Raw genomic sequence first — 24045 nt, 5'->3', positions numbered from 1 at the left:
CATTGAACGTTCCCTTAAACAGCAGGTGCAAGTGTTTGGGAGTGTGTATTGTGCGTGGGAGGGGGTGTGGCGATGGGTTTCTGAGGAGTGGTGCAGGCCAGCAGGGAACACAGTTCCACTACTTCTTTTCGTACACTTCGACCACTGAAAAGGTCAAATACTGTGAATCTTCATACAAGGGGATTGAAAAGAAAACATTCTTTAAATCAATCTTGGTAAAATATTAAGCTTTGTATAGTATATTACACAATATTGTGGATGGATTTGGCACTAATGGGAATTCTGCTTCAACAATATTGTGCAGGGGGCGTAAATCCTAAATAAATCTCCACAACCCTTTGTTGCCTTTTTGATCAGGTACACAGCTGTTGCACTAAGGCAGCAATAGTTTCAGCTTCCTTGAACATGGAATAATGTCTGACTCATAGCCCCTTCTTCAGTTTAATTTTAACAGACCCTACTCCTTTCAGTAGACCAACACGATTTGGACTGGTGGTCCACATCGTGGACTCAGTGCGCGTGCCAAATCCTCTTGGAGACAGAAAGGTACTTTCCTCACTAATGTCATTCTCTGGCATATTTCTCTGCTCTCAAGTTGTAGCTGACATGTAAGACGGATGTTAAACATCACTTTGTTATCTGAGTCTGCATCTGTAAATAATTGTTCATCTGTCAAGTCAGACAGTGTTTGTGCTTCGTCAAGTGCAAGGGATCAAGAGTAAGACTCGGACAAAGTGGCATTTCAGGTTTATTATAGACTTTTATTTTCTAGAAAATAATAAAAAAAGGTTGGGTGAAATCCTATCTATCCCTAATCCTAAGAGAGGGATTCCCTGCTTCAGCAAAACTAATGAACGTCTGTGTCAGGATGTTCGACAAAAGAGCATCCTCCTTCCTGTGTCCAGAAATCGTAAAATGACCCTTACACTCAAAACTCAATATAATGTGCACAAGTGGGATTCTGGAACTCTATGTACATGTAGCTTTCTTTCAAAGTTCTCAATGTAAAGTTCTTAAGGTGCCAAACAGAAAGGAAATCCATTTATACAAGGGAAGGGGCTCCCCTTTGTAAGACACGCCCCTTTTGGTATCAATTAAGGGAATCCAAAGAGCCAGAACCGCAATGTACAAGATATGAGAAAAGCAAACATTTAATATAACTGCCTAGGCAGGGAAATATCCAACAGACATTCAGATTCTAGTAGATCGAGTTCATGTTTATATGGCAGTTACAAAAAGCAAAAAGTGACAATTTGTTTTGATTTTCTTCAACAGTGATTGGTTGGCCTGAGTTACAGTATATGTACTTCTATACATTACACAGTTTCATTGGACTATCCTAAACATATGGTAACAGTGATGTCCATGCTGGACATAATGTTGTAAATCTAGAAACCAGTGCATTACTCAAGCATTAGTATCTTTCAGAAGACTGATTCAAGTAAAAGGGGAATGATAAGTGACCAGTCAGAACTGTCTTCCCATGAAGTAATATCGCAAATAAGTAACAGCCCAATTAATAGTGAATGCTTCATGTTCAATTGTAGCGTAATTCCTCTCCGTAAGAAAGAGCTTTCAACTGATGTATAAAGTCAGGTGTTCAATACCATCATATTACTGGGAGAGGACTACTCCCAATCCAATTTGAGATGCATCTGTTCGCATGATAAATTCCTTGCTGAAATCAGCTACTTTTTGGATCGGTTCATTACACACAATTTGCTTGAGGGTGGAAAAACAAGCTTGATCTTCTGGGGTCCATTTTAATATTCGCGTTTCAGCATTCTTAACTTTGTCAGTAAGGAAAACTGTTACAGAGGAATAATTAGGTATAAACATTTGATTGTATCCGTCCAAATCAAGGAACGCTCTTAAATCTCTTTTAGTTTTTGGGGTTGATGTTTCTTGTACAGATTTTACTTTTTCAGTCTGGGCTTGTACAAGTCCATTCTGACAAAAAACCCTGCAGACCAGGCAAGGTAATATTTTTTGAGGTTGCTCCTGAGACAGGCTAGCTAGTGCGTTTGTTACTTGGTAAAGATGGTACATATGCTCATTCCAGGTCTTGCTATGGATAACTATATTGTCGATGTAGGCCCCGTAAAATGCTGAGTATGGTCAGAGTCCCCGATCCATCAGTTTCTGAAATGTAGTAGGTGCCCTATGCAGATAAAAGGGAAGTACTTTATATTGGTATCACCCTACCAGAGTGGAAAAGGTGTTTTTTCTTTGTCCTCTGGGTTTACTGGCACTTGCCAATAGCCTTTTGTTAAGTCGATTGTGGAAAGATATACAGCAGAACCAAATCTGTCGATTAAATCATTGATCAACACCATGGAATAATTGTCGAATTGGGAAATCTTTAAACAACCTCCAAGTGCTGTTAGGTTTCGCAACAAGCATTATTGGGGAGGACCACAGACTTTGGGATGGCTCGATTACGTCAGAAGCTAATATTTTCACTGGCTCCTGTATGACTATGTCTCTCCAGGCTTCAGGGAACCTAAACGGTTTTAAGCTGGCCACCTTTCTGAGGGGAGTTCAAATGTAATGAAAAACCCTTTGTATACTTCCTGGCTCATCACAGAAGATGTCAATAAACTGGTCCAGCAGGTCTTGAAGATTCTGTTGCTGATTTTGTGACCGATGTGAGGATATCAAATTACCCCCATTTGGAACTTCTGTCAATAGACTTGCCATTAGGACTGTGGGATTGTACTGGGTCTTCTTTAAACTCTTTAACAATGTATTTATGTATTTATTTATTTATTGAGTATTTATAATGCGCCTATACACAATGTGTTTTTGAGGTGCAAAGAAGATTAATATGATGTATTTGTGTCTTTGCTTGCCGATCTGGCTGAGAGACTCGGTAATTGCAGGGACCTGTTTGTGCTAATAAATCATATGGTCCGTGCCATTTAGATAACATTTTATTCTCATGTGTGGGTTACAAAACGAGAACCTTCTGCCCAGAGGAGCATGACCTAAGGGTTGCTTTTTGAGCATCTAAGGTTTTCTGTTGTTCTTGAGCTTTTATCAGGTGGGCGTGGACTATACCTCGGGCTATAGTCATACGTTCCTTTAAAAGGTGGACGGTCTGAAATAAGGGTAAAAAGGCTTGTTCTCTTTCATTCCAAGTTTCCCTCAACATGTCCAACACATCTTGATGTTCTCGACCATATAAGAATTTGAAGGGAGAGAACCCTAGAGAGATTTGGGGGGGTCTTTCGGGTGGCAAAAGGGCCCACAGTATCTTTGCGTCCCAATTCCTCCCATCGGCTTCCACCAACTTGCGAAGGACACTTTTTTAGGTTTTATCAAAACGTTAAACCAGACCATTAGTTTGAGGGTGATATATTGAAGTTCTGAGTGTTTTATTTAATTTATTTATTTTATCAGGCTTTTGAAAGGCGCTTATACATCAAGAAAATTGTGTTTCAAAGTGCCCACAGGGCAAGGGAAGGGAACAAGGTAGACAGCAAAACAATGGAATATGCAAATACAGAAAAAGCGGTCCTACTATGCCTTGTGAACATTTGGATCGTGCAAGTGAAGAGAGAGAAAAGGCACAGGGGAAGGGGGTAGGTGCTGGAGGATCCGCAGAGGGGTGAAGTACCTGGCAGTTACTTGCAAGGCAACAGGTAAGTGCAAGAGCTGGTTGCGAAGGCAACAGGTAAGTGCTAGACAGTGAAGGAGTGGTCACCAGCCCATCCAATAAGTGCAGACCTGTGAGGCAGCACAGTCCAAGTAGTGCCCAAAGTGAAGTGCAGGGGAAGGGTGGATGTTGTGGGTGATCAGACAGAGGCAAGTACCCAGAAGGACACATAAGGGCCCAGGCCACCAATCACAGCTACTGTGGGGGGTTAGCATGGGAGAGGGGGAAGGAGGAGGACAATAAGAAAGTCTTGAGGTGTTTGTGGAACTTGAGATCCAGCTCAAGACAGAGAGAAAGGGGGAGGCTGTTCCAGAGGAGGGGGCCAGTTGAAGAGCAGGAACGGCCGTCTGCACACTGCTTAGAGAAGCGCTTGAAAAGCAGAGAGTTGGAACCGGAGGATTGGAGGGATCTGTAAGGAGCGTATTTAGTGAGAGCAAGTTGCAGATAGCATGGTCGCAGACCCCAGGCAGCCTTATGGATGATGCAGAAGGATTTAAATTTGATTCTAATAGCAACCGGGAGCCAGTGGAGAGATTTTAGGGCTAGAGAGATATGTTGCCTGGGCTTAAGAGCAAGGATCAGTCCTTGAGCCCTATTCTGGATTAGCTGGAGGGACGGATAGAAGAAGGTAGATTAAGCAAGAGGCTGTTGCAGTAGTCTAGCCTGGAGAGTACCAGAGAGCTCTGGTGACATTCAGCTTCTGAGGTAAAGTGAGGAAAGGGAGGATGCCCCAGAGGAGGTAGAGTTGGAAATGGGCCTTCTTGGCCAGGTCCAAGATGTGAGGAATGAAAGAGAGAGAGGAGTCGAATAGAACTCCCAGGTTTCTGGTCCCAGAGGAAGGAGAGTGGGAGAGCCCATTGAGGGTGCCCACAGTGAATGGAGAAAAGAGGGAACAGGATTCCCGATAAGAAGAACCTCAATCTTGCAGGCAGAAAAATGGGGAAAAAATGGAAGGATTTGTTTCATCTCAGCCATTAGTCTACTCATGAAAGTTATACCTTGATCGATAAGGATCTCTTAAGGAAATCCAACTTGGGGAAACAAAGGTATTACCTGTTTTAGTATCTGCTGTGATGTATTATTCCTTAGGGGGAAAAACTTCAGGATACCTTGTTGAATAATCCTTGCTGACCGGTTTCCTAGCATAGAAGGCTCAAGTGGGCCCACAATGCCCATAGCAATACATGAAAACTGGTGTCAATAATTGGTAAAGGTTGGAGTGGGGCAGGAGGAGGGGTGTAGGCACTAGTCTTTTAGCATAGGCCACAGGTGAGAACAAAGATTTCCACGTCGGTATGCACTCCAGGCCAATAATAGAATCTGTTAACCACCTGTCCCTGTGTCTTGGCTGTTCCCAAATGTCTGTCCATTAGACCACAATCTGTGACCTGTGAGATCTGTCTGAAACAGTATATCCTCTATACAGAAGCCCTTGTTTGATGAAGCAAAATTGTCCCTCCTTTTTCCTCCCTTTCTCTTTGGAGACTGTGTGTAGAAATGCCTCAGCCAGCATTGGATCATTTCGTTGGGCAAATGCGTGATCAGGAATGATCTTGGTTCATCACCCTGGGGGTTGGGTCTAAATACTTCAGATGGTTGTGTGGGTACTTCATCAGCCTCCCTTTTCCCCTCTTTTGGTCTCATTGGTTTAGTTACTTTCCACAATTCTAGGCAACAGTGCCTTCTCTAAGATACCCTGGCTATACTTTCTCCAATTTTGATGGTCTAGGGGTTTTCCCATTCTTTTGCATCAGAATGTTGACATTGCCCATATAATCGGGATCTACCACCCCAGCCAAAAGATCTAAGTCGTATCTCCATGCAAGCCCTGATTCTGAGGTCAACCTGATATAGATTCCTTTTGGGGGAATCAAGACTAAATCTGTAGGAAGCAACAACCAGTCTCCTGGCTGTAAGGTTTCCTCTCGACTGCTAGCCAAATCAAAGTCAATAGATTCTTTGGTGGCTATAGTCAGATTGGTAGCTTGCATACTCAATCTCACAAATTCAAGGATCCTCCAGTTTGTATCGGCTAAACCGGATCCCAACTCTGACACCATATATAAGGGATCAAGTGTAAAACTCAGACACCGTGGCACGTTAGGGTTTTATTTCCAGAAAATAATAAAAAGTATTGGGAGAAAAGCTATCTATCATTAATCCTAAGAGGGGTTTCCCTGCTCATCAAAACTAAGGAACGTCTATGTCAATATGTTAAACAAAAGAGTGTCCTCTATCCTGTGTCCAAAAATCCTAAACTGAACCTTGCACTCTAAACTCAATATAATATGCACAACGCTTCTGTCGCAAGGGCCCTTGCAGCCCCTACTGTGTGGGGGGTCTCACCACACCAGGTCTGGGGGGCCCCGGCCCAGACCTCATCCATCAGGGTGAAGGATGGGCCAGGCGAGAAGAAGGCGCTCAGTAGTGTTTGGAGCTGATGGTGACATGTGGAACATGTCACATGCCACATTTAGCTCCAATCCGCTTCTCCTCCGGCTTCCTCACAGCTCATATACAGGAACCAGGAAGCTCTGGTTCCTGTTTGTGAGCAGTACAGTGGAGCCGAGGGTGGCTTGGAGTGACAAACCGAAGCTGTAAAAACAGGTAAGACTTGTTTGTTTTTTAATGCAATGTGTATTTTGCATGTGTGAAGTGCGTGTCATCTTGCTTTCACCCAGGCCAGTCAAGGGCTGTTTGAATTACTGCTTGATAATGCCACAGGAAACGAAAGGAGTTATTTCTGCCCATGAGAAACAGAATGTGTTTACTTGTTACAGTATTCCACATGGCATATTAGCCGAATGCCTCTGAATTTCTATTAGCAGGTGACCTTTCTGGAAAAGTACTGTTCTGTAGTTGTGTATGGTTTAGATTGGGGGGTACCAGACGAGGGTGGCAAAGAGACACATAAGCTTCTGCATGGCTGAGAGAAGGTGGACGCATCTTATCCAGTCCGGGCGGTCCCGTTGTGAGGTTTCTCTATGCTGAGCCTGGTTCGTGACGCTGTCCAGTGAAGTTCTTAGCCGGGATGAAGTGGTGCACAACTATGCCAACAGTGATGTAACTTTTTTCTAATTATACTTTTTATTCTGTAACGTTTATTTGAGTTAATAAACTGCCATACAAGAGAAAAAAGCCAGTTTTATAATCTCACTGAGAGTGAATGAATTCTTGCGTTCCAAGTAAACACAGCCCTTCTTAGTGTATTCGGGAAATGTGATAAATCTAAGGTAATATATCCAAGTAGGGTATCATCTGGCTCAGGCTCTGCCAATACTTGGCAAACCGACAATGTGAAGGGTTAACCCTGGCTGTCAGATGGAATAGGAGTAATTGACAAAGCAATTAACCAATCAAAGCCTCTCTTCTATTTCCGGCTGCATACTACTGTCAACAACTCATTGTTTTGTTTGTCTTGTGGTTGCTAGGAGACAGAGCCGGACGAGATGAGAAACAACGGTTATGAGTGGGCGTACTGAGCACCTCTAAAGAAGGAGAAGTTAACTTTAAAAGATAGTTCCGGGACTTTTTTTTATTGTCCCTACGGTTCGGCCATGTGTTTTTAAGCATAAATCGGTAGATCGTAGAAAACTTTCCTATGGACCTTACCCGACTTTTCGTCCATTACCGCACTCGAAATCAGCCGCCATTTTGTGATAATCCTATCATTTCCCCCCATCGACCTGGCTCACCTGCGTTTGCGGCACTAAATCAAATCCCCCGCCCCTGAAACAGACTTTATCAAAACATTCATATTCCCCGCCTCTATCCGTGACGTGACTGTGCTGCGTAGGCAAACGCGCCCAGGCGTCTTCTACGCGACTCCACACAGAACCCGGAAACCAACACAGATCAGCTCACAACACAGCGTGCCACAATTCGGAATATGAAACTGTACTTTTAAATCAAACCGCAAGATTGTACATTTGGCAAAGTACATTTATTGGACATCAAATGTTTAGAGAATATTCAGCGATTTGCATTTTTCTTTGCTCTCGATCCAAAATAGTTCGTCTTGAGGCAAGCGATGTTCGTGTGCAGTACACAGGGTGTTGGTTTACGATAAAATAAGCTCTTCGGTCGCACTGATAATCGCATGGCTGTTCCAACAACGAGGCACTAGGCCACCACAACGGTATGTATGTTGCATCTAGCCATTAGTACCGCGTAAGGGCATACTTGTACTTGGCGATCGTCCCATAAAATGGTCAGGGTGGTAACGTTGTTCACGCGGAGAAGCAACTGGCGGTTGTAAAAGCCATCCGCCGGTGTCTGGTACTCGTGACACAGACAATAATGAATGATGTACCTGTTTTAAAAACATAAAAAATGAAATTAGTCTCACCATCAGATCTTTATTAAAATTATTCATTTTATATATTAGGTCGGGAAATTATTTCATAGCTAGGACAGTGCAACTGGGTATTATACGTCATTTCCAGTAACCCACCCCCTCTCCTCCGCCTTTTTCAGATTCGCCTGAGCGCCAGTGGACCACTTCGTCACTGATATGATATAATATGGCATTTGCAACGCGCCTATACACAAGTGTTTCAAGGCGTGGCGAGGCAGGGAGGGGGGGGGGACAAGGAGAAGACAGACAACGATCCTACTAGGGCAGGTGTCATTCAGATCGCGCAAGTGCAGGGGTAGGGGGAAGGTAAAAGTGCAAGGGGAAGGGGAGGGGGGAAGTGGAGTACAAGGTAAGTAGCATAAAATAATAAATACATAGGGCCAGCTGGTGGCGAGTGCAAGGTAAGTGCAGAACAAGCGCTGGGAAGGGGGGGCTGTAGGATACTGAGACAGTCCCCCAGTGCAGGGGTTGACAGGGAGGCAGTGCAGGTGGAGAGTGGAAGGGCCCAGGACCGAGGTCGCAGACAGTGGACCAGTTGTAGCAGGGGAGAGGGAGAGAGAAAGCAGAAGCAAAGAGGAAGGTTTTGAGGTGCTTCCGTAAAAGGAGATGGTTCTCCTCAAGATAGTGCGCGGTACAAAACAATATGCCACATAGAACGAACAAGTACAACTTAACCCGTCTTTAAAGCTACTGTATAGTAATTAAATTGCGGTATAAACTCATCTAAAGAGTTACTTACATTATATTTGCATTTTCCATTGTGTCTGTGTGTAGGGCAGCCCCGAAATACCACTCCTTCTATGCTGACGTTATTTCTTCTAATGAACGAACATTAAATGGCTATCGTTTCTGAAATTTTATTCATTATCGTTTCTTACGTTATTGCACCACACCCCCAAAAAGAAGTCTTTCGGGATGGTCCCGGCCTGTCAAGGTCAAATAACAATAGAACCTTATACTGAGTCGTGGGCCATTCCGGCACCCGAGCAAAAAATCAAAGCAGCTGACCTTCACTTTGAACGAGGACACATTCCTAGTTAGCTACATTCAGTATAAGGCCATCTCACAGGACTTGAAATTTACACTCCATCTTTGCATTTTGTCTGCGTGCTTTGCAGCCCCAGAGAACCATAAATACGGAGACATTCTATATTTTTTGAAAAATGATTTATATTACTGTTTGGTTTAATTTAATGCGCAAATGAACAAGGTTGGATAGACACATTGCATGTACATTGAGCAATCACTTTTATTTACACAATACATAGCTACACATATTCAATGGGCCTGCGACATGAGGAGACTCGAGAGCAAAGTCACAGGTGACACCCGGGTGGTTCGCACTACTGCACGGTGAAGGGAGGGGCAAGGGTGGAGAGACACATTGCATGTACACTGAGCAATCACTTTTATTTACACATTACATAGATACACATATTCAATGGGCCTGCAACATGAGGAGACTCGAGAGAACAGACAATCAAATTACAATCATTTAAACCGTGATGTGTATTTCTCAATGAGCTCTGCTTCAGGTGGACATGGAACAGAGGCAATGTTGGGTGGCAATGCAGTTGTCCCCTGCACAGGTTCGTTCACAACTCCATGTATGTGCCTATCTAGGACATCAACAATAAGTCTCTCAATAAACTCATATTGCATATCCTCAAACACTGGTTTGATCACCCATTGTTTACTTCTTTTAGTGAAGGCCTTATTGTAGCGAAGCGTCCCTAAAGTTCCGGTCGTCCTACTTTGTTGACGGCCAACATTATGGTTATGTGCCAAGACCGCTAGAAGAGTCCGATTTATCATGCCCTCCATGCCAAAATGCAATCGTTTTGGCCTGTACTTTAGGCACATATTGTGGAACACCTCCAAATCTCCTGTGTGGCAGAATTCCGTGAGTCCCCTCAAATCTCTTGTTATAGTTTTATCAAATACAATCTTTTCAATGGCTTTGTGAGTGGGTGATGAAGGAATCAACCACTTCTTCTTCCGTGCCTCCTCTGTGGACAAATGGCCATGTTCACAATTGTGGAAATGTTGGTTTGTGGTCCAGCGGTGAACGTTGCTACAGTGTAGCATTACTGACCGCCATTTTTCCAGTAGAATTTCCAACGACCCCTCACATGTTTTTGAGCTCCACCAAAGATGGTTGCTGATTGACTTGGACCACTGTGAAATACCTTGCATATCTTTTTTTTTACCTGCAGCCGACATTTTTTTATTGATTGTTTTTGCAAGATGCCATACGTCAAATTGATGATTTATATTTTTGTACTCTTCTCTCATTGTCTTGGCAATTGAAACGTGTCTGTCCGTGGCTATCAGGACGATCACCATTCCCCGCGATTGTAGTTCTTGCAATGATGCTACAAAGCCAACTTTCTCCATGGCCACTGAGGATGTACTTTGTGACACCTGCACGACCACCGAACTCACATTTTTCTTACTTTCCATGTCCTGAAAGTGGTAGGTGCAGTACTTGGCTGAAAATCCTGGGCTGTCGCACTGTCCATCACCGGCTAGCCTGAACAGTTTGCCCGCGAATGTACTTTCAATAGACATTTTTTCCATTCTCCAAGCTTCGCTAATGGCTGGAAATAGATAATCGCTTTGGTATTTGTAGAACTGAGTTTTCGCAATGAAATGGATTCCCACAAACTGAAAGAAATACTCTAACTTTTTAAAACTTGAACCACTAAAAAGTGCGGCCGCTGCACAAAGTAGATTGCCTGCTGGCAGTTGCCCCAGCATGGGTTGTGCAGACCATGAGAACGGATGATATTCTGTACAGGTGGCATGTATTTTAAGGTTAGTGCCTCGAATTGCACGAGTCACATTAATCAATGGCTCCCCACATACTTCCCCACCAACCGAATGCCCACATTTCATCATAATAATAATATCAATCAAACAACTATCGAATACAATGAATTTGGCCTCTTTCCTTATACTGTCACTCTGCATCCCAGCTGGTTCAGCCTGTAACTTTGAGGACATGTCACTCACATTAAAGGTACAATCTCTGATATCGTCTTCCGCTATGTTCAGTGATATTGATGGTGTTTCATTGTCGTCCATTTCATTCTCTTCCATTGCAACATCTGTTCCTTCTCCGGCGATGGGAGAATAAAACAATTTCTTCAACTTTCTCGCGGTCTTAGTTTTTGCGGGTGTGGATTCTGTGAATTGATCTCCGACTGCATCCGAACTACCAGGAGGACATTCACTATCAATGGCTGGTGGTGGTATAGCTCCGTTGTCAATCACTTCATATTCTTCCCATTGGCACGATGCATCTCCAGTCTCAAGTCCCGGCCAAAAGGTTTGACAAGCAACATCTCTCGTTCGCTTCACTGTCTGTGTAGATGTAGTTCGTACACCCACTCGCAACTAGAGGACATATTGGAAAAGGGATGTTCAGTTTAAACACAACTTACAGTATTGAACTATTAACAGTGAAAAACAACATAATATAGTGACCAGGACACTAACCTTCTTTTGCTTTCTTTTCTTTGAAACTTTCTTGCCTCGAACTTCAACATCTGGACGCTGTTGCTCCGACTCGTGTGTGCATGTCTCCACTTCCTCTTGCGCTGCAACGACTATATTTTCATGATAAGCACATCCATCATGCACTGACGCTCCATCGACTCCCTGAAACATAGAACTTTCATTAGTATGTATAATAATATTGAAAACACAAAATGTACTTGGGGACCAATACCCACGTACATCTCAATAGCAAAACACGAATGAACGCATTGTGTAGAACATTCAAACGACAATTATTCATGCATTGTTGATCTAGTTAGATGGAACTGTCAAGATCCATACCTTGGGCTCCGCATAGACTTCCATTGATGATATTATTGAAGATGACGCTTCAGCAACTCCCTGAAACACAGTAATTGCATTAGTATGGTTTTCTATTTTGTTAAAAAGAACATAAACTTTGTGCAGGCGTCAACGGCTCATCTAAATAGACCTGCACAAATGATCAGTTGTATAAAATAAATAATGGATATCTAAATATGATTCGATTTGCTCGATCGTAGGAAGTGTCACCACCCAGAGATCTGCATCCACTACTAGGGGTGATGTTCTTGTAGAAGAAGCTCCGTCATCTCCCTGAAACATAGTACTTGCGTTAATAAAGAAGGAAGTATAGCGGATGTAATCACGTCATATGATCTCGCTTGATCGAACTGTCAGTATCCATACCTCGAAATGCATAAGAACATCAAGGGACGCTGTAACTGCGGTGCACACTTCTGCAAGCTGTTGCGCCGACCCGTAACTGCATGCTCCCCCTTCTTCTTGGACTAATGCTCCATCGACTCCCTGAAACATAGGACTTTCATTAGTAATGAACACAATATTGAAAAAAGAAGACACATAGGAGGGCGACGACAGAAGGACATATCAATGGCTAAAAACGAAAGAAACATTGTGTGTAACAATCACGCTACAAGAATGCAAGATCTGATGATCTCCATCGATGGAACTGTCCGGAAACGTACCTCGAGCATCTGAGTGACATCAACGGTTGTCGTCAATGCGTTGGACTCCTCAGCATCTCCCTGAAAGACGGTACTTGCATTATTTTGGATAACAATAATTATAACTGAAAACAAAGACTAGAGGACGAGTACTAGGGTGTACCATTAGGTAAAATAATTACACGATAAATTAAAACTATTGATTTACATGCCTAAAACAAGTCAGTGGCAGAATAGCTAAGTAAGATTACCCGATAGGCGCTTGAAGTGGCTGATGACTGCAATAACGACACGGATGGAGAATCTTCCGCCTTCATATTGAGTGGATACATAAATGGGGAAATTATTGTTAGCTAATGCTACACACTACCGCAAGGCCGAGAGCTAAATCCGTAAACTTGACTCACCAGTGGAGGGATGTGGACGAATAGAGTGGGAATAGCAGTTGAGACCAATTTTCGCGTCGCTCGCGGTGTTTTCTTCTTTATTAGCAATGATGTGGAGTACATGTCTGAGCTAAAGTGCCTGCTGCAGATGCGGTATCGATCACCCCTCTTGTCCGCAAAGACTTCTAGGACTCTACTTTCAAGCTCAGACGGTGGATATCTGCAATATCGGACCCATTCTCTTATCTGATCTATTGTTTTAGGGAAAACATGCATTATAGTACCTTCAGATTTATTATGGGTCTTCGAAGGGCAACCACCAATGGAACAGGCAGGCATTGTGGAAAGTTCTGAAAAGTAAAGATCAACAATTCTCAATGAAAACCAATGTGTTAAAAAATTAAATGACACATAAAAGGTCCAATGCAAGGTTCGTTTTGGTTCTTGGAACTATACACGTTATTCACATGCGGATAAGTATTTGAATAACTTTAAAAAAATAGAAAAATAATTTGACTAAACTCAGAACATGTGACTAGTTCCTTGCATGTACTGTCTTGAACGAAAAGAAAACATGGATGCAATTTGATGACTACTAGCCAATAGATATAAATAAAAAAATTGGACGCAAAATGATTATGGTACATGGCCTTACCTTGACGAACAAACAGTTAGATGCAGGGATCAGAGTAGTTTCTTGTCGTAGAACAGGGAGCAGTTCACAGGTTGCAAACTGACGAGTTTGCTCGAAGTGGTCACGGAAGTTCACAGAGACGAAGAGCAGATAACCAGCACCTTCACGGGTTGACTAGCAAAGCGCAAAGAAGTTCTCATTAGAAATATGAAGTGGGTTATAAAGAATTCGAAACAGGGGTGTGTTTGTGAATGAATGACGTGTATATGTCGTGGCATTATGCGGTTTGCATGGGGGCGTCCAGCGTGAGGGTGGATGCTTGGCAGGAGACACGGGGTCTGGAGGTAGACATGGGAACAACAACCCATGCTCTATAGACCACTTTGAAGTGTACATGGTCTTTGGCACCTCTTGGCCTTTATCGCTCCCTGACAGCTCCACTTGCCAGCGCAAGTACCCCGGTGCGAACTGCCTTTGATAGGGCGGGGGGTGGATTGGGGCGGTGGTCGTGCAGACAAGACACAGGAAGACTCGTGAATGGAGACACACTTATGTGGATTGAAGGTGGGCGGCCAGCGTGAGGGAGGATGCTTGGCAGGAGACACGGGGTCTGGAGGTAGACATGGGAACAACAACCCATGCTCTATAGACCACTTTGAAGTGTACATGGTCTTTGGCACCTCTTGGCCTTTATCGCTCCCTGACAGCTCCACTTGCCAGCGCAAGTACCCCGGTGCGAACTGCCTTTGATAGGGCGGGGGGTGGATTGGGGCGGTGGTCGTGCAGACAAGACACAGGAAGACTCGTGAATGGAGACACACTTATGTGGATTGAAGGTGGGCGGCCAGCGTGAGGGAGGATGCTGGCCGGAGACATGTGGTGTGACAAGACAAGGCACAGGAAGACTATTCAATGGAGACACACCAGATTCATTTAAAAAATCAAAACAACCATTGTTAAAATATATGTTGGGTTTCATTTTAGATCTTAATTTCAATTGAACATAAATAATAAACATTACACATTGTAAAGTTCCGGTTGCAGCACATCCAGGGAAAATCCGTGGTATTGTCCACTGTCGCTGGGGAAATGTTGTCTAATGGCAAGTACCGCACAGGCAGGTATTACTCTCCGAACGCGGTGTCCGAGCCTCCCGTGAAGCCACCAAGTGAAGCAACGATAGGCCACCAGCCTGTACCACCTGTGAAAAAGAAAGATGCAAACTGTATTAAAATGACAAAACTTTCTTATTAATGTCGATTCAGGTAAAAAATGTCATTCTGCTTTGAAAAAAATTCTATCTAGAAAATGCACAATATGGAACCAATTTACATGCGTTCGAATGATATGTAGATGTAATTTTATATGTGGGAGACGACCATGAAATAGTAGTGGCATCACTGACATCACAACCAGAGTATACTTACTCGTTACTCGGATTACGTGGACGAACAGTGCCACGAAGTTCGTGCATAAGCACCATCATCATCCTCAATACGGTCCGTGAGAGGCAGGCTTCCCTGAACTCTGGCAGCTCGGTGATGCATTGCGGACTTGGCTCGCCTTCTGAAATGTAGGCCAAGCACCCGGAATTTTCACGGCAGCAGCAGTTCTCCTCCTCAGTTGGCATTAGCTCGCACCGATTGCTCGTGCACCAGGTGGAGACGCCGTCCATGCGACATGGTCCAGGCTCTTCATCCGTTGACTGGTCCTCCCAACTGCCGTCCGAATCCCCATCGTTTTTGCGTGCTTGCCTTTCCAGTAGTTCCTCCTCGGTGTACTCGGGCTCGTACATATACGGCATTATTGTAGCCATTGTGTGGTAAAGAAAGTAAAATAATTTACAGAGATGGTACAGGTGTTCACAAGGCCTAGAAGCGGCGAAGGTAGCTGACCAGAGCACAGAAACGAGTCACAGAATACTCAAAGTAACACAGAGAGAGGAATGGAATCGAAAATCTGCTGCTGTGTGTTGTGAAACGGTGTGTTTATACTTATTGAGGAAAGAGGCGTCCTGCCATTTCCATGGCGACACTTCATTAGCTGAGGCGCAGCGATTGTTGACACGAAACGCGCTTTGGCGTTGGGAAATGGGAGGTACGCGTCTGCTGATGTCAGGCTCAGGGGCGGGGGATTTGATTTAGTGACGCAAACGCAGGTGAGCCAGGTCGATGGGTGGAAATGATAGGATTATCACAAAATGGCGGCTGATTTCGAGTGCGTTAATGGACGAAAAGTCGGGTAAGGTCCATAGGAAAGTTTTCTACGATCTACCGATTTATGCTTAAAAACACATGGCCGAACCGTAGGGACAATAAAAAAAAAGTCCTGGAACTATCCTTTAAATTAAAAGATATCCTGTTGCTTCGTTGCGCTTTTACCCAGTTAAGTCCTTCCCACTGAAGCGATCGTCTCAATCGCTACATATTTAAAAGTATACTGAGTCCAGATGCCGATGGGGTCGTGATGCTGACTGAAGGGGGAGAAAGGAAGGTCGGCACCAGATGATGAAGAGTCGCTCAATATACATATGAAAAGACTCAGTTTGAGGACAAGCAGTTCATTAAGATTCCTGAAACGTCTGAAGAGCGTTTAGGATCGACTGAAGGTGAGAGGGAGAGCAGCGCAGAGTCCAGGACTCACCGCCTGCGGAGATAGCAAAGGAGGGGCGGAGTTCACGCAGGGCTGCTGTGTTGTAACCGTCAGCTGGAGGAGGGCGGGGACAACACGCTGTGTGTTTGAACAGCTGATCAGACAATTACAGGGAGGAAATCTTTTACGACCTGGTCCAGAGGGAGAAGTAACGTTGGAAAAGAAGGTGCGTGAAAGTGAGAGGGAGTGAAGAGTGAAGTGATGAAGGAATTCGGAAGAGAAACAAAGCGTTTTATTTAAAATCCAAGTGCCGTAATAAAACAGGGAGGCTGTTTGAACAGGGAATTCTCGAAAGGCAGATTGGTTGTTTAAAGGAGAAAAAAGATTGCATATTATAACGTGAGAAAATATGTTATCTTTGAGAAGGAAATAGACAACAGGATATATATATATATATATATATATATATATATATATATATATATATGGAGGAAACTAAGAGCAAGCAATTGTAGAGACTAAAGAAAAGACAAGAGAGAAAGAAATGAATGAGAACAAATTGCAAGAACAGTGATACAGAGACTAGAGTCTGCAAAAGCGGATGTGTCAGGAAGAAAGGAAGAGAATAATCCTAAAGAACAGATATTTGAACATGAGCAGAATAGAAGCAAAGAGAAACTCTAAATAGTACTTGAAAAAGGGGAAAAGGTTCTGTTCAGAGAGTCACCTGAGTATGACATATCTGCATTGTCTGAAGTCTTCCGGCATCACAAGTCGTTCCAAGAGACAAGACACGTATCCCTTTTCCTAAGAGAAAATAAAATGAATAGAAGGTTATCTTTAACAAAAGTTGTTTCGGAAGCAAAATAACACCTACTTTCAGTTTCAGAGTGCTTATTTGGGATCATACAGTGGGCACTCCTTAAAGGAAACTAATAAGCAATATATATATATATCCTTGCACTGATATTTGGGACAGCAAAACAAATTGCCGTCGTGAAGCAGCTGCTCTGTGCTGTTTAATTGCAAGGCAGCCCTTAATCTTTGCTGGTGCCTTGAAACACGAGATTTCAATTGCATGTGTTTTTGTTTTGTTTTCTTCTTTTCTTTGCAGTGAGTGTTTTGCTGTGTTGAAAGCACTTTTGTATTAAATAGTTTTCATTGTTTTTTTAAGAGTCTGCAGTGAATTATTCGTTGTACATAGACAAGTGTGAAGTTTTTGTAATATACATTCCTTGTTTAAAAAAGCAAGATAAGAGTCTTTCCGCTGGTAGAGACTCTGGTTAGGTAATGATTACGGGTTGGACTGCTGCTATGTATAATTTATTAGCAAATTAATGTGCGTGAGCGGCAGATCTGTGTGAGCCGTGTGATGATTCATTACTGAATGCATGGCCTGCAGATGTGGTGTCTTGTTTACAGAAGGTCCCAGTGCTGTAAGGGGGTTAGTCGGCAGCTCTAGGGAGGAGGGGCTGGTTTGTGCTGCATGCTTACCATAGGATGCATCAGAAGAGTGTGCTGTTAGAATTAGAAATTTTGTGTTTGGAAAAGGAATTAGCAGCAGAAAGATAGGTTTCTTTAATGCAATTAAAGATTTGGAGTGATAAGGCCTCTCGGCAACAGGAAATTGCTATTAGGGTGGCCAAATATAAATATAAGAAACACAGAGGCCATATTGACCAGTGCAAAGTGGCTGCAATGATTTCCACTGCTGATACAAATTAGAATACAGATTCTTGGAATTCTGATATTTGGTGTTGTACTTCCGATGGTACGGATTCTAGCCCTGAAGTGAAGGCAGAGTCTACACCGAAACAGGATGGGAAACGTACTGTTACTAAGCGTAGGGTGGGGCCCCAACCACACATTATTAAGATTATAAACAGCAGGAAGTGGGGGAGATTATTACTCAATTAAGGCAGAAGTCGGGTGAGCCTTTGCTTACTTGTATCGTTCGTATGTAGGATGGTGGGGTTGGAGGCTTATTAATTGACTCCAGTGACTCTCCTGGCTTCTTGCCTTTGTCCACTGATACTAATATTCAGGAGGTGTTACGAGCTGGGCTGCTGCCAGATACGAATGGGCAGGCCTCCAGGTGTCTTTGTTGCACCTGGCAGCTCAGCGGTGTAATCACAAGTATCCAATTACCACAGATTGGCTCTCTTTGGAGAAGAGATGGTGTACTCTGAAGGAGGCATTTCAAATGATCAGTGAACATGCTATGAAAGAAGCAGTTAATGTAGATGAGCCAGAACATTTGGGGGTGGTGCCACTGTCATTGTCTACCAGAAATATGGTTATTACAACTGCCCCACCTGCATGTAAGAGTATCATCATGACTTTGTTGGCGGGCATGACTGGGAAGGCAACTGATGAAGTAGTGGGTGCTATTTGGTAATTGTCAGATCTGGGTGAATGGGACACAGGTGAAGACAAACCGAGAGAGAGAGAGAAAGAGAGAGAGAGGGAGAGGGGCATGATGAGAGGAGAACCAAAGGCAGGAGACAAGGTAGCAGAGATTCCCGGGTGTCCAGAATGGAGATTTTTTTGGCACTGTTGGAAGATGGTGTGCCACAAGATTAAATTGATGGTATTGAAACCAGGGAAATAAATGAGTTGTACACAAAGGAAGGCTTTGCTGGTAAAGAGTGCTATAACCAAGTCAAGATTGACCCCAGATTGTGATTCACTGGTGGTGTCTAAGCAGATGAGCGACACTTCACCTTCAGCGCCTCCCGAGGAGGAGCATGGAAAAAGGTCCATGGGGATCCCTTCCCAGTACTAGCCAACATATGCTGAGTTAAGGAAAACAGTGAGTGCAATCTTGGAGGCTGAGCCTGGGTACACTCATTCCAAATTCAAATAGGATTATGGCTAAATCGTGACAGTGTCAGCTTGCATAAAACATTGATAGATGACCTCATGTTAATGTTAAGATATTTTGGAAGACTGGAAACACACAAGAGGTCTGAGTTTTGATTGATACTGGGGCGGAGGCCTCATTGATTCATGGATGACCTTGAAGATTTAAAGGTTGACATTTTTACCATTATTGCACTGGGTGGGAAAGAGACACCCGCAGCAAAGACAGGAGTTGAAATGAAGATAGGCAATTTAAAAAAACAGAAATATCAAGTATTGATAGTTTCCATTATCTGAATACATCATTGGATTTTACATTTTAGAATGGTTTACTTTATGGTTAGGAGATAGAACCTATCAATTTGGAGTGAATGCATTGACTTGCACACTAGTTATTGTAGGCAGTTTACTATTCCTCCAGTGCACGTGCCATTGGCCATGAAGCATGTGTCAATGAAAAAATATTGCATTCCCACGAGGCATAAGGACATTTCAGACACCATTAAAGAATATGTAGAGGTAGGAGTATTGAGGGCAATCTCTACTGCTTGGAACAATCCTGTCTGGCCTGTAAAAAAAGAGTATGGAAGCTGGAGGATGACTGTGCACTATAGAGAGGTAAATAAATACATTCCCCCTCCAATTCCTGCATTGCTAGATACTGCTACCTTGATTGAGAACATACAGAAGTCTGAAGGAACCTGGTATGCTGTACTAGATTTGGCAAATTCTTTTTTCTCTGTGTCAATTGCCGAAGAGTGCCAGGAGCAGTTCTCATTTTCTTGTGGTGGGCATCATTAAACCTTCACATGATTGCCTATGAGGTACTTGCATAGTCCAACCCTCTGTCACCGCTGGTGGCAGAACACTTAGACAAGATTCCATGTAAGCCTGACATATTCTGATTCAGGTCAAAGATGAGCGCAGTGTTGAAAATCAATTGGAAGCAATCATTGATTAATTGAAAAAGGAAGGCTGGGAAATTAACCCTAACAAGATTCAAGGGCCAGCTGAGACTGTGATATTTTTGGGAATTCAATGGCACAATGGGCACTGAGAGATAGTGCTGAAAGCCAAACAAAAGATACTTCAATTTACTACTGCAGTGAAGAAGAAACAAGCTCAGCCGTTCATAGGGCTGTTTGGATTTTGGAGACAGCATATACCACAATTAAGGCAAATCTTGGCACCACTTTACAAAGTGACACAAAAGAAATATGAATTTGAATGGGGTGAAGAGCAGCAGAGAACATTTGATTTGGCAAAAGACACAGTGCATTGTGTGCTTGATTTGTGGCCTTTGAAGTTAGGAGAATTAGAGCTAAATGTTTCTGCACAAGAAAATTATGCTAACTGGAGTCTGTGGCAGAAGCAAGACAATAAGCGAGTCCCTTTGGGAGTTTGGAGTCACAAATTATCCGAGGCAGGTGATAAGTACACTCCATTTGAGAAGCAATTGCTAGCATGTTATTGGCTCTTATTGATAAATAACAATTAACAGTGGGTCATGATGTACTGATTAGATCTGAAATCCCAATTATGCAGTGGGTGTTGAGCTTTCCTAAAACACACAGGATAGGTCATGCCCAAGAGGCAAGTGTAAACAACTGGAAATGGTACATTCAAGACAGAGCCAAATCAGGAAAGGGTGGGGTTTTGAAATTACCTGAGCAAGTGGCTAATATACCACACGTAGATTTTATACCAGAGGAAGTGACTGAAGTACATGTGTCTCCAGTGAAATGGGGAGTACCTTTTGGAGATCTGACAGTGGAACAGACATAGCATGCCTGGTTTACCAATGGCTCTGATGGATTATAGCAACTCAGTAATACTGGAAAGCAGTGTCATATAATCCCAAGACAAAAAAAGATCTGGGCAACAACATGGAAAGGGAAGGGCTGTCAGTTTTCAGAACTCTATGTACTCTATCAAGCTTTGAAACAAGAGACACCTGGTCAATGTTATTTGTACTCAGACGCATGGTCAGTGGCCAATGGGCTAGCAGTGTGGCTGCCAACATGGCAAAAGAATGGGTGGAAAATTCATTTATAAGAATTGTGGGGAAAGGAACTGTGCAATATATCTGGGAAATACTATCACAAAGTGAAGTAACAGTGCATCATATGGATGCATACTGTACTACTGACTCATCAGAACATTGGTTTCATTTTGTTGCAGATGAACACACCAAAATGTCATCTGGGAACGCAGAGACTCAGAAGGGCGATTTGGAGGGTCTTGCCAAGTGGGCTCTCCATAAATGTGGGCATATGGTAGACAAAGGTACTCACAGGTGGGCAGAAACTCAAGGGATTAATATCAAGGGACGCAATGTCTTGTGTGTCAAAATCAACAGCATAAACCCATCCCTCATATTCTCCAGAGAACGTTTTAAAAGTCAAATCTGGTAGATCGATTATATCGGTCCTATACCAATCAGTAAAGGCTTCCAATATGCTTGCACCATTGTGGACACCTTTTCATGGTATTTGATGGTGTTGCCATGCAAGAGCGCTACATAATTAAACACCATTACATTATTAGACCAGATCATGTTGCATTATGGAGTGCCCTTGCAAATTCAGAGTGACAATGGCAAACATTTCAAAGGCAAGCTAATTCAGGAGTATTGTCATGAGAGCAATGTTGAGTGGCTCTACCATGGCCCATATCATACAAAAGGGGCGGCCCTGATTGAGAGAATGAATGGTTTGTTTAAAAAGCAATTGCATAAGTCAGGAAATGGTAGCCTGGTAGGCTGGCGTGAGCGTGTGTATGATGCTGTAAAAGTGTTGAACAATAGAACATTGGCTGAGTGTGAAATGCCTTGATGCACCTGTTAACACCTATTGTGCAGATGCAACCTATTTCAGCTACAGAAACCTTACTGTTTTGGGAGTTTAAGGCACGTGTCCTACCACCATACCGTGCAACTCCAGAATCAGCAGGAGTAGACTTGCATGCTCATAAATAAATCAGATTAGAACCTGGAGTATAATCGTCATTGAGACTGGGATTGGAGTACAAATTCCAAGAGAACATTTGGGATTAATTGCCTCTAGATCTGGATTAGCATTGAAGGGCATCCAAGTACTGGGGGGAGTGATAGATGCTGACTTTCAAGGGGGAATCAAAGTAATTTCAAAGAACAGTGGAAATCAGATATTGCCTATCCGTGCAGGAGACAGAATAGCCACATTGATTGTCATACCTGTTAAACTGTCAATGATCAAAAAGGGAGAGCCCCCTACAGTGTTAATTACTCGGGGGTGGACCGTAGTTTTGGTTCATCAGACCACATTTTACCAGGTGCAAATGTGTAGGTGGGGAAGCCTAGTGGCCCATCTGAACCCGCAGATTTCATGGCACCAGGCAGAGGCCAAGTTATTTTATTCATGGAGCCTGGCCAAGAGAAATGGAATTGTGTTCCTGCAGACAAATGTTATTTAAGAGAATGATTATCAACATTGATATACCATTTCTGGTTTGCTTTTCAGAGCCTGTGCCTAGCTGGTGTAAGCGCAATTCTGAATGGTCTACATTTGGCAGGATCAAATTGCACAGAGCAGAAGCAAATTCAATATGTCACATTTGTGCAAACAACAGATTTGAATCTGACGAGATTGGAGAATAAGATTTGTGGGTCATTTGATGCCATCACTGACATACCACCCCAAACAGGCATGAAGAAACTGATTCATAAAGCATAGAGGATAAACCAAATGAAAGCTGCCCAAACAGAAAACATATGGATTTACTTGGCTTAGGAAATTTTAAATATGACCTACTTTTGCTTATCAAATTGACATAATGGAATGGACCTACTGACGACCTGGCTGGTAGTGGTGCCAACACCTGCTTTAGCTTTGAAGCACATTTTCAGCGTTATGCATAATGACTCTTCTTTGAAGGATAATGATATCTTTAAGTCATTTTCTGCTTATTAATATTTCAAGTTCTGCCAGGTGTAAGGAACTAATGGTGGCAACAGTAAAGACAGGCACAAGTGATCACAGTTCAAGAGTGTTTATTAAACTGTATATGCAGGTTGGAAAAATGCCTAATCTGAACCTAAATCTAAGATGGGACCAAGCTACTACCATCAAATAATAATAAGGCAGTCCTAGTGGCATCTTGTCAAATAAAAGGGCCTATAGTAAAAAATCATATTGCCAATCCTTACAACTAAGTACAAAAAGAGTGTGGGATAATGTTCGCAAAAAAGAAAGAAGTGTTCACAGATGATAAGTCAAGAGTCACATTATGAGCACAGGACAAGGTGGGACTCCTGAGCACAGCACACTCTCGAGCTTTCCCAGCATGAGAAGACAGTTCTGTTCTCAGCTATCATGACCTTTGGTGGTTAACTCTCTTTTCTACAAAATGGTTCTTGCCTGCGAGGACATGGTGTGTTTAAAAATAACCAACAAAAAAGTTCCTTTCCAATGTACATTGGGTGATGTCTTCACCTCTGGGTCCCCCTCTTCCGGACTCGGACTCTTCTCATATGTTTGACTCCCTCCTTCGGGTTCACTACAGCATTTACCTGTCATTGGGTGATGGCTTTACACCCCTGGATCCCCCTCTTCCGGGATCAGTCCCCACACCAATGTTAGCCTCCCTCCATCGTTTTCACTGCGACTCATTCCAAATGATCTCAACTGTTGCATTCACAAGTTTTCATGTATTTTTCAACAATCCACTCTTCTGGGCTCACTCGGGTCAACATAATGTTCCTTTTGTTTTCTCACTTTCGGGATTCATCTCCCTTAGCTTTTCACTGGTTTGTCTGTCAAAGACTTTCGACTGTACAGAGGATTTTGCTTGACCCCTGTAGGACCACTGTGACCATTCCCTTGTGGTTCTCCTAAGGCCCTTTGGTATCAGTAGTTTTAACAAATGTGGGATCAACCAGTCTCTCGAGTGAGCAACCATGTGGTGCCTGACCCCTCTACTGCTGGTTTTCCCTTAATGTTAACAGTTCTTTGAACTTCCCTTAATTTGCCACTTTGCGATTTTCCTTCAAAACAGTTTGGTTTCTTATT

The sequence above is a fragment of the Ambystoma mexicanum genome, chromosome 6q, assembly GCF_040938575.1.
Source record: "Ambystoma mexicanum isolate Mex_15411 chromosome 6q, UKY_AmexF1_1, whole genome shotgun sequence".
Classification (NCBI taxonomy): domain Eukaryota; kingdom Metazoa; phylum Chordata; class Amphibia; order Caudata; family Ambystomatidae; genus Ambystoma; species Ambystoma mexicanum.
The sequence above is the reverse complement of the archived record's forward strand: the minus strand, read 5'-3'. Positions refer to the sequence as shown.